General features: G+C 29.6%; 1 pseudogene; it reads right to left on the bottom strand.

The window, feature by feature from the left end:
• Positions 1 to 7,212: 7,212 nt before the first annotated feature.
• Positions 7,213 to 7,369, bottom strand: LOC132301815 (U2 spliceosomal RNA; annotated as a pseudogene).
• Positions 7,370 to 16,900: the final 9,531 nt, after the last annotated feature.

Here is a 16,900-nt window from a genome sequence, read left to right as displayed (position 1 = left end):
TATACTAATAATTCTTCTCTAATTAAATTTTAATAAATAAATAAATAGGTAATTCGTGTTAGAATTTTATAGAAATTCTTTTAAAACTACTTTTATATCAATTAATAAATAATTTTTTACATTAACAATAGTTGCCTAATTAGATTTTCTTTTATTAAAAAAACTCAAAATAAATAGATAAATATGTAATTTGCGGTACAGTTTTTCTAATCTAATTAGATTTTTTTTTATTAAAAAACTTATAATAAACAAATAAATAGGTAATTTGTATTATAGTTTAATATAAACTCTTTTAAAAACTGTTATTATATCAATTAATAAATATTTTTATATTAATAATTATTGTCTAATTAGATTTTTTTTATTAAAAAACTCATAATAAATAGGTAAATAGGTAATTTGTGTTAGAATTTTATAGAAACTCTTTTAAAACCTCTTTTTAGATCAATTAATAAATAATTTTTTATATTAATAATATTTGTCTACTTAGATTTCCTTTTTTTAAAACACTTAATAAATAAATAAATAGGTAATTTGTGTTAGAATTTTATAGAAACTCTTTAAATACTATATCTTTGTCTACTGTGATAGAGTTTTATTGAAAATAAAATATGTAATTTATGATAGAATTTTATACAAATTATTTTATTTTCTTTAAATATATCATTGTCTAATTAAATTTAATTTTATTAAAAAACTCATAATAAAAGTTAATTTCTGGTAGAGTTTTAGAAAAATTATTTTTATTTTATATATAAATTAATAAATATTTTTTATATTAATCATCATTGCCTAATTAGATTTTCTATTATTAAAAAATTCATAATAATAAATAGATAAATAGGTTAATTTAAATTTTATTAGATAGATTTTAGAGTCTGATAGAGTTTTTTTTTTTTTTTAATAAAAACCCTTTTCATATCAATTAATAAATATTTTTTTTATATAAATAGATACTTAAATACTGAAACTCTTTGGACATTTAATAATAGTATTGATAAAAACTCTTTTTATATCAATTAATAAATATTTTTTTATATAAATAAATAAATACTGAAACATTTTAGATTTTCTTTTATTATTATGAATTTTTTAATAATAAACACTTTGGCAGAGTTTTTGTATTTTACTCTGAAAATTAGATTTTCTTTTTAAAAAAAATTCATAATAATAAATAGATAAATAGGTTAATTTGAATTTTATTAGATAGATTTTAAAGTTTTATAGAGTTTTTTTTTTTTTTTTTTTATGAAAACACTTTTCATAACATTTAATAAATATTTTTTATATAAATAAATAAATACTGAAACTTTAGATTTTCTTTTATTAAAAAATTCATAATAATAAATAGATAAATAGGAGGTAGATTTTAAAGTTTTCCAGAGTTTTTTTTTTTTTTTTTCAATAAAAACTCTTTTCATATCCTTTAATAAATATTTTTTATATAAACAAATAAATATTGAAATACTAAAACTCCCTGCACTTTTAATAAAATTTGTTTATATAAATAAATAAATATTAAAACTATTTTGCAGAGCTTCTATATTCTGTATTTTATATATAAATATATAATAAAATTTGCCATGGGAGCTCCTTGGCTGCCACCCTTTCTCCTTCTCCTCCACTTGATTTCCTTAGTAGAATTTCTATGGCCTTTACATTTATTATTCCCCTCAACGTGCTTTACCATTCCTCCTTATTAGAATTCATTTCTGACCATTTATTAAGTTTGGGCTTGAGGTCAAGTTATAATTTTCATGGGCCTTCTTAGGCATTCATGTAGATCGTGTTGTCCCCGACAAAACCTAGAAGTTTCGGCGGATTCGGAACACTTTTTTTTCGGTGGGATTTGAGGTAGGGGGTGTTATAATTTACTTTCTTACTATATTACATGCTTGTGATGCTTATACAACTTGATTACATGCTTGAATCCCAAAATCTAGAGATTTTATTATTTATTTTTCTTGTGAATGATTTGATTTTCCCGGTTGATTATAATTTTGTTTAAACATGTGGCATGATAGAATATTACCCATTGACATGTTGATTGACATATATTAAATCTACCACATTTGGACAAGTATTGATGATTTTATTTAATATTTATCTTGAATAAAATATTAAATCATGTGACCTTAACTAGCTTGAAATTAATATGTGTTACCATATTATATTAGGCCCTAGCATGCTCTGTAACATAGGTGAATTTGAGAGTAATCGGAGGTGTTTTAAAATCTATAGATAATTAACTAAATTGATTAATTAATTTGCTCCAAGTGCAATATTCATCCCATTGGATTTTCGATTTGATATCTTGACGTGCATGCCATGTAGTTTCACATATATTAAATTTAGAATATTTGATTAGGTTTTGAAACCTTTCATTTAATTAATTTCTTTGTTTAAGATTTAATCCTCATGATGATAAACAACTTGGAATTTAAGTGTGGCATGCTAGTAATTTAGGCCTTTGTATACTTGTTAACATATATTAAATTGACATCATTTGAATAAGAATTGCAAATTTTATTTAATATTTTTCTTTTGTGAAAGTTTAATTCACATGGTTGTAACTTGAATGAAATAAACTTATAATGTGTTATTACAATAGGCCTTGGCATGTTTCCTAACATATGTTAATTTGAGAGCATTTGGATAAGTCTAAAAATCTAGAGATTTTAATTAAAATCTATTTAATGGTTCCCTTAGCTTAATTAAGTTTTTAACTTGATATTTGTAATGACCATGACTTGTTTACTAGCATATATTAATTTGGAACCATTAGAAGTTGTTTTAGAACCTTGGAATTTAAATTAGCATGATTTAATTAAAGTTTTACTTTGTTGTTCTAACAACCTAATTGAGTTTTAGAATGGATATAGGTGATGACCATGCTATGTTGTTTAACATGTGTTAATTATGGGTCATTTAATTGAGATTTGAAACTTAGAGGAATTAATTAGGTGATGTAATTAATTTCCGTTTTTATTGCGTTAATGATTTAATCATGTGTTTGACATTGATTGTATATTTAAATCATGATTTTAAACTTGTATTGGATTCTTCAGTTTATATTTTCAATATTGAATTATATTGTTATAGTGCGTAACGAATCGCACTCTGAAGATTCGACATTTGTCATGCCATAATAGTTGTGGACTTAGAGTATATATTGTATGCGTTTCTAAATTCGGTAGTGTATGGTAGATAGTTGATATCTTGTATATACATGTTGATATATATGTTGTTGCACAACTTGTTGATTTTAGAAACTTAGGGATGTCGTTGTTTGGCTACAGTTAGGACTTGGTTCTAGTACGGGGAATTGTCCCTCTATATAGTCTAGTGCGCACATAGGGAGGTTACCCGTGGGCTAGTAACCTTAAAGTAACTATGGTGTCAGTCTAATCCGGCGTGACGTCCAAGTATCCACTTTGTTTGATTTCGCATTTCATTTCAAGTTGATAATTAGATGATGTTGTAACTTGTTATTCCATATATGATTTCCCATTTTAAGTTTCAAGATGTTAACTTTGAAAAATCATGTTTTGATGCGTTGTATTATAAGTTCTAATGTTAGTTAAAAATTGCATCGATATTGTAAATTGTGTTTTGATGTTCTAATATAGCTTAGGAATGATCCTATAGATACAGTTTGAACATAGACGTTAGGTGGCATGACCCACTTCTGTTAATTTAATGCTTTAGATTTTAAGTTGATGGCCTTGAGAATCTACATCTTGTTGCCTTGTATAACATGCTTTTATATTGTTGAATTGCATGGACGATGTGATTTATACTAGAAATGATCTAAGGTAGCTTAGGATGCTCCCTGAGTCTAACCCTTGACATAAACATTAGGTGGCATGACCATTTTTAATTGTTGCAAGTTAATGTAAAAATCTCTAAAGAAATCGAGTCGATGCATGCTTATTCTCTATGAGTAAACTTGTTTACTCACCCCGAAGTTACTGGGGGATTTGTTCAGGTACGAAGACTTGGTTCGTGATGTTCATCATTGCTCGGATGATTGTAGACCAGAAGGTTTCAATTCTTGTAAAGGATGGCTCGAAATGCCAATCGTAGTCTTTTGTCAAATGTGTATATTATATTCCAAACTTGTAATATGTGCTTAAGCACATTTTTTAGTATTCATTCTATGTATATGATATGTGGCCAATGGCCAAACTTCATTTGTAATCCATGTATATTGAAAAATGTAGAATTTTGTCTTTAATGAGAAAAACATGAAAACTTGAGTTTTAATATATCATTTTCGCACCGGTGTGTGCATTGTGTATGTAATTCATCCTTTAGCATTCATTTTTTATATGTGAAGTGTGACCAAGGGTCAAACACCATTTAGTTTTCATTTTTGCATCTTAGTTCACATATTGCATTTTTGGGCTAAAATAGTAGAAACCGAGCCTTTAAGGGTTCATTTTCAAATCAGGTGGTGTAAAGTGTGTTCCGACACCTCTACTAGGTCTCATTAATCTTGTATGAAGTGTGACCAAGGGCCAAATGGTCATTTGAAAGCATTTTCAAATTTTAGTTTTCAAATTTTCCATTTCATGTGCATTTTCACCCTTTTGGCCGTTGGGGGGTCAAATTTTGCATCGGTGGTATTTTTAAGCCATGAATCATTATAGCGCGTCCTAATAGGTAAGTTACGTTTGCGTGCATGATCGTTTTCAAGAAAAACCTCTTCCTTGGCAAATTGAGCCTCCTAGGGATTCATTTTGCACTTTTGTTGCATAATCTGATCTAGGGGCATTTTAGACCTTTCATATCAGTTTTATTTTCTTCTTTCAATATGGTCGCTTAGAAAACGTAATTTTAGAGGGGGTTTCTTTTTCATGTTTTTCCATAAAATGTTGTTTTGGCATTGGAAATCCATCGCAAAGTTCAGCATTCAATTTTGCATTTAGCAACTTTTTGGCCTTCAATGACCAGATTTCATGGAGGGGCATTTTGTGCATTTTACAGTGAGTTTTTTTTTTTAATTCTCTCGCAATTCATGTAGAAAACTCGATTTCAGAAGGGGTTTCTTTTTCGTATTTTTCCAGAAAAATTCATCTTCTAGCCCGTTTCCGCTCTCAGATCAGGATAGTCACTGTAGCAACTTTTGCCCTCTTGTCCAGTTCTGATTTAGGGCCATTTCGGGAATTTCCTTTGAAAAATAAATTCCGATCTTGATATGTTCACATAGAAAACATGATTTTAGGGGGGGTTTCTTCATAACATTTTTCAGAAAAATGTCATCTCGGACTCGAAAACCCCGTGCCAAAATCTGATTTCCTGTGCGCATTTGCACTATTTGAACAAGTCTGTTGTAGGGGCATTTTGGGGATTTTACGTCAAAAATAAAATTTTCTTTTAACATGGTCAGCCTGGAAAAATTATTTTAAGGGGGGTTTTTTCTTTGTGTTTTTCCAAAAAACGTTGTTTAGTACCTCAAAATGGCACTTCAGCATTTTTGCCCAGGTTACTATTCACGGCCTCGGCGACGTCAAAACTTTGTTTTGAATTTTCTCTTCCATCCGGACTCCGAATCAAGTGATTCTTGAGTCTAACTTGATTAATTTTTTGCTGTCTTCCCAATGGTGTGCTCGGTAGCACCCGATTTTATATTTTCAGAAATGACCATTTTGCCCTTGGAGCTATTTTTATTCGGTTTTTTTGTAATTCGCTTCCGCTACATTCTTTTGAGTTCCGTGACTTCATGGGAAGTTGCGAATGTGTTTTGGGAATGATATACATTCTAGGGACGTCATTCCATGTAAAATGACTATTTTGCCCCTGGGGGCTTGATTGTTATTTTTCTGATATTTTGCTTCCGTTTCAGTTCTCATTGAGTTCCACGATCTCATGGAAGGTCATCAAAGTGTCTTAGAGGTGTGTTGTACCTTGGGAGACCGTTGACTTGTTTCTTGCTTCCTCATCTGGATCTGCTATCGGGTTAAGCTTCGGTTCATCACAGAACACGCTGGCCTAGAAAACCAGGATCGTCACACCTTGTGTAATTAGATTTAATTTTATTAAGAAACTCATAATAAAAGCTAATTTGTGGTAGAATTTTAGAAAAATTATTTTATTTTACATATCAATTAATAAATATTATGTTAGAAAAATTAATTATTATATGTTTTAAATTTTAGTATAATTTGAATTTTAATTAAACTCTTTATTGATTGTGAGATATATAATAAATAAACTCTTTATTATGAATTAAACTCTTTTTATGAATATGTTTTTATTAATGAGAGTAGTATAGTATAATTTGAATTGTGAATTAAACTCTTCTTATATTTTGTTAATTAGAATTTTATTAAGTAATTACTGTTATTATACTTTAGTAATTTGTTACCGTGGAAGCATGTGGTAAGTTTCAGAGCTTTGGGGGTTCTCAAATTAGGAGAGGTTATGTTGTATTTTGCTTTTCCTGCTTGGTTGGTTATTAATTTTGAGTTTTATAGAATTTATATCAATTAATAAATAAATATAGAAACTCTTTGCACAAAGGCCGAAAAAGTAGTACTACACTTGATCTTAGCCAAAAGACCAAGAAAGGGTAGCCAAAAGGCCGACCTAAAAAAATTTAGTACTACACTTGATCTTAGCCAAAAGGCCGACAAGGTGTGATTATTATTTCTTTAACTCTATAGTTTTATAAGAGGCTTTCATGTAATCCTTTTTACTTAAAACCAATGTGGGACTTTGTAATTTGAATTAAACTCTTTTTATATTTTGTTAATTTGAATTAATTTTAATTTTATTAGGTAATTTTGAGTTTTATAAAATTTATATCAATTAACAAATAAATACTGAAACTCTTTGCACAAAGGCCGAGAAAGTAGTACTACACTTGATCTTAGCTAAAAGACCAAGAAAGATTAACCAAAAGGCCAGCCCAAAAAAATTTAGTACTACACTTGATTTTAGCCAAAAGGCTGAGAAGGTGTGATTACTATTTCCTTATCTCTATAGTTTTATAAGAGGTTTTCATGTAATCCTTTTTACTTAAAACCAATGTGGGACTTTGTAATTTGAATTAAGCTCTTTTTATATTTTGTTAATTTGAATTAATTTTAATTTTATTAGGTAATTTTGAGTTTTATAGAATTTTTATTGTGGGATATAATAACTAATGAGAACTCTTTATTGTGAATTAAACTCTTTTATATTAATTTTAAGTTTTATAGAATTTATATCAATTAATAAATAAATATTGAAACTCTTTGCACAAAGGCCGAGAAAGTAGTACTACACTTGATCTTAGCCAAAAGACCAAGAAATGTTAGCCAAAAGGCTGACCCAAAAAAATTTAATACTACACTTGATCTTAGCCAAAAGGCCGAGAAGGTGTGATTATTATTTCTTTAGCTCTATAGTTCTATAAGAGACATTCATGTAATCCTTTTTACTTAAAACCAATATGGGACTTTTTAATTTGAATTAAACTCTTTTTATACTTTGTTAATTTGAATTAATTTTAATTTTATTAGGTAATTTTGAGTTTTATAGAATTTATATCATTTAATAAATAAATACTGAAATACTGAAACTTTTATAAGAGTCTTTCATGTAATCATTTTTACTTAAAACCAATGTGGGACTTTGTAATTTGAATTAAAGTTTTTTTTATATTTTGTTAATTTGAATTAATTTTAATTTTATTAGGTAATTTTGAGTTTTATAGAATTTATATCAATTAATAAATAAATACTTATTTTGTTAATTTGAATTGATTTTAATTTTATTAGGTAATTTTGAGTTTTATAGAATTTATATCGTGGGATATAATAATTAATGAGAGCTTTTTATTGTGAATTAAACTCTTTTATATTTTGTTAATCTGAATTAATTTGAATTTTATTAGGTAATTTTGAGTTTTATAGAATTTATATCAATTAATAAATAAATACTGAAACTCTTTATACAAAGGCCGAGAAAGTAATACTATACTTGATCTTAGCTAAAAGACCAAGAAAAGTTAGCCAAAAGGCCTACCCAATAAAATTTAGTATTACATTTGATTTTAGCCAAAAGGCCGAGAATGTGTGATTATTATTTCTTTAGCTCTATAGTTTTATAAGAGGCTTTCACGTAATCCTTTTTACTTAAAACCAACGTGGGACTTTGTAATTTGAATTAAACTGCTCTCTTTATTGTGAATTAAACTTTTTTATATATTGTTAATTTGAATTTTATTAGGTAATTTTGAGTTTTATAGAATTTATATCAATTAATAAATAAATACTGAAACTCTTTGCACAAAGGCCGAGAAAGTAGTAATACATCTGATCTTAGTCAAAAGACTAAGAAAGGTTAGCCAAAAGGCCGACCCAAAAAAATTTAGTACTACACTTGATCTTAGTCAAAAGGCCGAGAAGGTATGATTATTATTTTTTTAGCTCTATAATTTTATAAGAGACTTTCATGTAATCATTTTTTTTTAAAACCAATGTGGGACTTTGTAATTTGAATTAAACTCTTTTTATATTTTGTTAGTTTGAATTAATTTGAATTTTATTAGGTAATTTTGAGTTTTATAGAATTTATATCAATTAATAAATAAATACTGAAATACTGAAACACTTAAACACTTTACACATTTAATAAAGCCAAGAAAGTAGTACTACACTTGATCTTAGCCAAAAGGCCGAGAAGGTGTGATTATTATTTCTCTAGTTCTATAGTTTTATAAAAAGATTTCATGTAATCCTTTTTACTTAAAACTAATGTGGGACTTTGTAATTTGAATTAAACTGCTCTCTTTATTATGACTTAAACTCTTTTATATTTTGTTAATTTGAATTAATTTGAATTTTATTAAGTAATTTTGAGTTTTATAGAATTTATATCAATTAATAAATAAATACTGAAACTCTTTGCACAAAGGCCGAGAAAGTAATAATACACTCGATCTTAGCCAAAAGACCAAGAAAGGTCAGCCAAAAGGCCGACCCAAAAAAATTTAGTACTACACTTGATCTTAGCCAAAAGGTCGAGAAGGTGTGATTATTATTTTTTTAACTCTATAGTTTTATAAGAGGCTTTCATGTAATTATTTTTATTTAAAACTAATGTGGGACTTTGTAATTTGAATTAAATTATTTTTATATTTTGTTAATTTGAATTAATTTTAATTTTATTAGGTAATTTTGAGTTTTATAGAATTTATATCAATTAATAAATAAATACTGAAATACTGAAACACTAAAACACTTTGCACATTTAATAATAATATAGATATATATGTCTCTGTGTGTGTATATTAAAGTATATATATGTCTGCCTATATATATAATATAATTTGTAAATTAACAAATTTTTAAGGGGCCATATTGTCTTTTAATATTAATATTTTGTAAAAAAATAAATTAAAAAAATAAGGGTAAACCAAAGTCAAGGTCAAACCAAAGTCAAAGGGTAAAAATATTTTTTTAAATGTAAAAAGTGGTCTGACAAACCTGTAAATTAACTTTTAAAATGTGAGTGAAAAACGGAACAAACGTTTGTAACGTGAGTGATAGTTATTTTCGAAAGATGTTGTAGGCTGATATTTGGCCAAACTTCAGAGGGTGTGAGTGAAATTATCCCTAAAAACAAATAACAAATATTTACCTTTACAAGGTAGTAGAGACCTCTTAGTAAAAAAATCAAATTTGAGGGAAAAAAATATAGAAATGTGCTTTTATTTATCATAAAAGAATATTTATGAAAAGCAAGTTTTTGCTTTTCTTTTTTACTCAAAAGTTCAAACAAATAAACAAGTTCACAAGCATTGTCCTCAACAAGTTTGAACATTAAACCTTCTGCACTTGTTTCAACGGGCTGGATGTGCTTAATGTCGAGTGGTGTAGTGTAGGGCTGCAAGTTGGGTTGACCCAACCCTGCCCAGCCCAGCCCCAACCTAACCTCAACCCGAATCAGATTAGGTTGGGTCAGCCCGAATTGTACCCAACATAGGTTGTGGTCATAATCCGGATCGAATATTTTCGAACAGGTTGGGTCGGGTTTACAAGTTGATTTTTTTTTATATTATATATATTTGATTATATTATTATTAAAAATATATATCACACCACAGCTTCTTCATAAAGAAAAAGTATTCTGAGAAGTCTCTCCTTCTTTTCTCCGAAATCTAGAAGGTTCTTTAATGGTAGATTTGAAGAACACCACCAACCCCATTTCTTAAAAGCCTGTTTTCTCTGTAAGAAACATCTTGGTGATAATAGAGACATCTTCATGTACAGATTAGCAATCCATGTTTTTATTTTAAAACCCAATTTTTAGTTTGCCTTGTGTGTATATATGTTTGTGTGCGTGAGTTTATATATTAATTTATATTTATACACCATTTGGCAGCAGAGGCGGAGGGACGGCGGCGGCTGAGGGAGAGCGACGCCGATGGCAGAGAGAGAAACAGAAAGAAGAGAGAGGAAAGAGAAAGGAGAAATTTTTATTTTTTTTTATTTATTTATTTTAGGTTTTGGGTTGGGTTCGGGTTGAGCCCAAGCCTAACCCGAATATGTCTGGGTTTTGACAAAACCCAACCCAAACATGAACCCAATTTGTGAATTGTATGTCCAAATTTCAAAATTTATGGGTTGGGGTTGGGTTGGGCTGGGTTAGCCCGCCCAAGTTGTAACCCTAGCGTGGTGTGACCGTGTGGGGTAGTTGTTGTAATGTTAATAGTGCATACGTGTTATTCATTAATAGTGCATAAAGTACGATTTGGTACGATTTGAAGCTCAATCAAAATTGAATCAATTCAAACAATTCTTAAAATTTTGGAACCAAACTCGTGGACCCTGGAACCAAATTGAATAATAAAAGACCAGTTCAGTTCCGTAATAAATCATGATTTTGAAATTTAAAGAAACTCCTAAAAAATAATGTAACAAAATACTATTAGAATATAACATTAATGCAAAAAAAAAAAAAAAAAAAAAAAAAAAAAAAAAAAAGAAATATCATAATATATAACATTTAATAAAAATGATTAGATTGTACTATTTTTTTTTTTTAACCTGGCAAGAAAAGAACGCCATACAGCATCTGTATGCAAGGATCAAGCATTAACAGTCATCAACATCCAAACAAGAACCACACACAACAACAAAAACAAAAGTCAAAAGCTAGCTAGAAACTAACACCCAAGCCAAAATCATAGTCTTGACAATAACAAGGATTAAAAGGTGTTAGTAACTGTAGGAGTAGTAACCCCCACAAGCAATGCTAGCTGATAACCGATAGAACACATCTGCTGCACCACCTTAAACAACATTAGAGCGAAGTCAAGATTGAGGCCCCACAACAATCTAAACATATCAGCACGATAATCGGGGGCAAACATCATACATGACATCATCGGTTGCATCGCCTTAAACCACCAAAGACCAAAGTCACGAAACAGGTCCCACAGGAAGCCAAACAAAGCTTCCAGAACAGCCTGGCCCAACGTCATCCCTGACATCAGCGAAAAGTAATCCCACCAAAGATGAAACCACCGTACAAGACGACATAGCGACAAGCAAGCCAGACCTCCCACCGTCGATCATAGGGCAACATCCAAACCACAAAGAAAAGACGTAAAGCCATCGTTGGTCACAACAACAAGCGCAACAATACAACAGCGCCAAAACGGGAGTGCCAAACCAAATCCAATTCCAAGTGAAAACAGAGATGGCACAAAACAGACACAAATAGATCATCACCCAGTGGATAGCCCATCCCATGCAAAAGGCACTCCATCGCACAGAGACAACAACCTCCGGCAGCCAGGAAAACAATAAACCCCAAATCAAACGACCAGTCGAACCAGCCACGAGAAAGAACAAATCGAACGGAAAAAGACAAAATAGTGAAATAGAACACTACCAAATTTTCCACATAACTAAAAATTTACCAAGAGCAAGCCTAAATCTGGAATAACACCCAAAGGAAGACAAAACTAAGAGATTGGAGCGGAATACCCAATGAGCACACCCAAAGATCGAACAAAAGAAACCAAATGTCAGAAAAGGAAAAGAAAATCGAACAAATCTCAGAAACTAAGGATCCGATCTCACAACGTACCATGGAGACCAGAAAACAACAAAACAGAATCTCGACTGCTACAAGGAAACCCTAAATAAGACAGACCTAAGAGTAAGGAAAACGTACAAGAACCAACTGTAAAGTAAGACTCCGATCCACCAAAAGACGATGAAAGAGAAAGACGGACCACCAAAAGGGGAGGACAGAAACACGAACAGAAGAAAACCTAGAGAAATTCCTTAGGAAACAGAGAGCAAACTTGAGGAAAAGGAAAACAACAGAAGAAGTTAAAAAAGAAATAAAAGGAAAAAGGAAAGAGGAAGAGAAAAACTCGAACAATGTCGATAACCTCTACACAGAGAGGAACCTCTACCCAGAGAGGAAACGATAAGAAATATGGAGGAGAAGTAAAATGAGAAATGACAAAAGTGAACGATTAGATTATACTATAAGCAATGCTGATATTGGAGTATAACTTTGAAAAGTTGTGTTCAATGCTAGAACTTTGACCGGAGGTTTTAATAATTTGGAAGCAATAATAGTCCTGTAAGTAAGTAGACTGAAAAATTGTGTTCTTTTCTCCATAACTTTTAGCAGAAAAAGAGCAATTGTCTCTTAAGTACTTAGGGATGCCTCTAATGGACTTAAAAGGTCAAGTGTTAAGGTGGCCACGGATCGGATCGGATTAAGTATCAATCCTAATTTAATCTATTCTTAATGGATTGGATAAATCTTAATCCGCCATCGATCCTAACGGATCGGATGCGTGAAACGACAGATCGGATTCACGAATTGGGTTTTTTTTTTTAATTGTTCAATATTCTTTATTTTTTAACCATAGCCCACTAGATAAAATTTTAATTTATCAACATTAATTAATATATTTAAATGATCATTAGTTAATACATTCTTAGATTCTATTAAATAATCATTAACTAATACATTCTTTGAATATATATATGTATAAATCTCGCGGATTGGATCGAACTCCCATCACGGATTGGATTTTGACAGTCTAATCCGTGATCCGATCTATGAGCTACATGTTCAATTTTTTTGAATCCACCACTAATCCATGGATGTAGCAATATTGGATCGGATCGGCTCGAATTCGCGGATTTACGGATTATTTGCCCACCCCTATTAAGTGCAATGCTCTTATTGATAGGGTCACTCAGAAGATATTCAGCCAGTCTAACAAATTCATATTTGTTGTAGGGAAAGTGGAACTTCTGAAGTATGTGATATTGATGTGTGTTTTCTTCAATAATAAAATCACTTGTAATAGAACGAATCCTTGTAGGATAAGACTATATTAAGAGTGTCGAACCTCAAGTACAGTGTTGGGATTACTAAGTATAAAATTAATCCTAATTCAATTCAATGAAAAGATGATTTGTGATTTTGATATTTCTAAATTGCAATGAAATCAAAACTAATATTAAAACTAAATTAAATGGTTAGAGTTTTCCAACATAAATGGACTTAAGGGATTGATTTCACCGTTACCCTGATAATCATGACCAATTATCATTAAATTGGAGACATTGTCATCATTTGTATTTTAAGAGTCAAGTGGCTACAAGCGCACATTAATCTCACCAAGAGGATTCACACAATCAATTATTAAATATAGCTCATCTTCGGTTAGCACGAATTGTCTACATAACTACTCTAATCTACGGTATAGTACAACCCCTCTTCTTTAAGCATGAACTATCAAAATATTTGTTTGTGCAATCAATTAAAACCATTGCATAATTATAATTCAAATAGTCACAGAAAATAAGAACGATTTGGGTTCAATTAAAACACAATTAATTTATATGACAAGAAAATAATTCCATTGAAATTGATTATAAACTTTAAAATCAAATAACATTACTACAACTAATGTAATTCTCACAATTATGCAATCAATACACATGAACACACACACACACACACACACACATATATATATAACCCAAAAATACAAATAATTAAGATATGTTACTTGGCTAGTGTTACGTCAATTCCTTAAGAGGTGATTTAGCTACTCATGGAGAAGGTAGTAGTCTTCAATGATGTGTTGAACGCCATCTCCATGAACCAAGACTTTGATCAGGATCACCTTTTTCAAGCTTCAACAATAGAAAAATATTCCAAGCCGCTAATATAATCTTCCGTGTATTCTCTTCCTTCAATATACATTAATTATGACCTACATGTTGGAATTTATATATATATATATAATAAAAATTATTTTATGGTCCTATGCACTATGTTTTCTAAAGTAGGATTGTAATGTGATTATTGATACTTGACGGATTGGGTTGTACTTTCCAATTCGGTGGTCTAATTGAGAGTATGGTTTTATACCGTTAGATTGTAGTTTTCCAACTTACTTGGTGTGATTTATTTCTAACAATTGATATCTAAATTTCCATGATAGGAATGGAGACTTAGGTATGCTTGTTTATAGAGAAGTCGTCCCCTATATTGTTGTTATATATAAGGGTTTTAAAACCCTTATTCAGACCTATCGTATTTACAACTCTCAGAGGGGGGTAAAGCGTTCTAATTTTTTTTCAGATCTCTCAAAGAGCACTAAGGAATTCTCAAAAAGTATCTAAAGTTTAATATTCTAATCAGGTATGATATCAAAACATCTCTTTAATTTATGATTAATTTTGATTTCTACATGTTATTTATTATTTAAACCCAACAATTGGTATCAGAGCAAAGTTAGGGTTTGTAGAAATCAAAATAGTAAAGATTGATTTATGATGTAGCATACTTAAATCGGTGTATTTGAAATCATTGACTTAGTGTCCTGGATTTTTGTGGGTGATTAATCATCTGAAAAATTGTGTGTTTGTACTGGCATATTGATATGTAATTGATTCATATATAAGTAAGGTTCTGTTTGAAAATAATATAATATTTAATGCACGTTGAACTAGAACCTTTTTTCTTTGTTTTAAGCATGAATTTGTCATACATGAATGCATCAGTTTGTTTCTTGTATATGTTATACACGCCGAACAAGATTTGTTTTAAGCAATAAGTTTTAAGCATGAATATCTAATACAAGGAATGCAGCAGTGCGAATTTGTATATATTGTACACGCCGAAGGAGATTTGTTTTTAAGCAATAAGTTTTAAGCATGAATTTGTTATACAATGAATGCATCAGTGCAAATTTGTATATGTTGTATATGTTATGCACGCCGAACAAGGAACAAGATCAATGAATTGAATACATATTATATATTGTTTTAAATTAAAAGCATGATAAATAAATATATATATATGTGATCGCAAATTGTGTACGTGGGTCTTGCTCGTTTAGATCGAAATTATTGTTCTCCGATTTCATGTATTTAATTCACTCTGTTCATGTCGTCGTTGCCCCTTAATTTTGTATCTAGTATATGTTGTGATCATGAAGGATAGATGACTGTCCTCTTACAGTTTAGATAGGAGTCGTTTGCCAATTTACATAAAGTTTTGAGTCAACTTTTGAGTTGCTATTCTTGAACAAATACAGGCAAAAAGGGTGGATTTATGTTTTCGAATTACGTGCTTGACTTGAATATACAGTTTGATTCATATAAACTTATCTTGTTGCTTGACCTGATTAAGTGATCTCATGAAGTAATTGAATATTTAATTAAATATTAAACATTCAATTCAAGTAAGCTTTTGGTATATTAAAATAATATTTTATTATTACATGCATGAAAACAAAACTATTGAGAGGTAAATTTTATGTCACGGTTTTGTCTTTTCTTAAAGACCAAGCATTATAAAATTATTTAATAACTTGCTAATTTAATGCTTCTTGCGTGCAATTGTATATGTTACAATTGTGTTTTACTATTGAAATTTTTTATTTTATTATATTAATTTCAATTGTAAAATTCAAAAGTTTTTATTAATTTTGAATTATATATACTTGGATATGCTGGTATAATGTATATATAACAGAGTTGTTTCTTTTGAAACTAAAGTATAGTGACATTGAGAATTTTCTTCTGATCAAATTATAATGAAATTGAGAATTTATCTGCGTCATAATGGAACCATAATGGAATGATTTGTTTAACTAGCATGGATAAATTATTTAATGTAATATATACATATAGAAGTGATTTATTAGTTTAATGTGAAACTGCGTGGCAGTTTAGTCACGCACTATACCCAGTGTTTTACGTTGAAAAATCCATGGGACTTGCGTGCGATAAACAAGCAACATTAACCTAATTGATTTAAAGATTGAAGTACTTTAAATTGTTTATCCGATATATAATATACATGCATAAAGTTTTTGTTATTTTATTTTTAATTAAAGTATATAAAGAATTAAGATTTTTTTAAATCTCGATTGATGTATATGTTATTATTATATTGTTTGTTGTAATTTCTTGAGATGTATGAGGATGCTTTATTTTATTTGTGTTAAAGTTATTTATACTACAGTGAAATTAAATAAAGCATTCTATAATATTTGAGTTTAGTATATGTGCATTATAAAGAAATTGTTGAAATTAAATAAATGAAACTTTTGCAGTTTAGGTTCTTCCTTGGTGTTTAGGAAGATCGGTAAAATAACCGTTTCAAATGTGGTAACCAAAGTGGGTGATGCATGCCAAAAGGTGACACGCTCACGGGGGTTATTATTATTATTATTATTATTATTTATTTTTTTTTTTTTTTTTGAAATTTTAAGACATTGGTCTTTTTGAGATCTCACAATGCACTTACCTACATGAGATCATTTGTTATGCCAAAAGGTGATCAATGTTTTAGTGTGGGATAAGTGAGTGGAATATTTGAGAGTGTTTGAATTATAACTAAATAACCCTTT

This window comes from Cornus florida, unplaced genomic scaffold (genome assembly GCF_030987335.1).
Source record: "Cornus florida cultivar Cherokee Brave unplaced genomic scaffold, ASM3098733v1 CherokeeBrave_3.0.0_Hap2_Chr03, whole genome shotgun sequence".
NCBI classification, from domain to species: domain Eukaryota; kingdom Viridiplantae; phylum Streptophyta; class Magnoliopsida; order Cornales; family Cornaceae; genus Cornus; species Cornus florida.
This window is presented reverse-complemented; position numbering and strand designations above follow the sequence as displayed.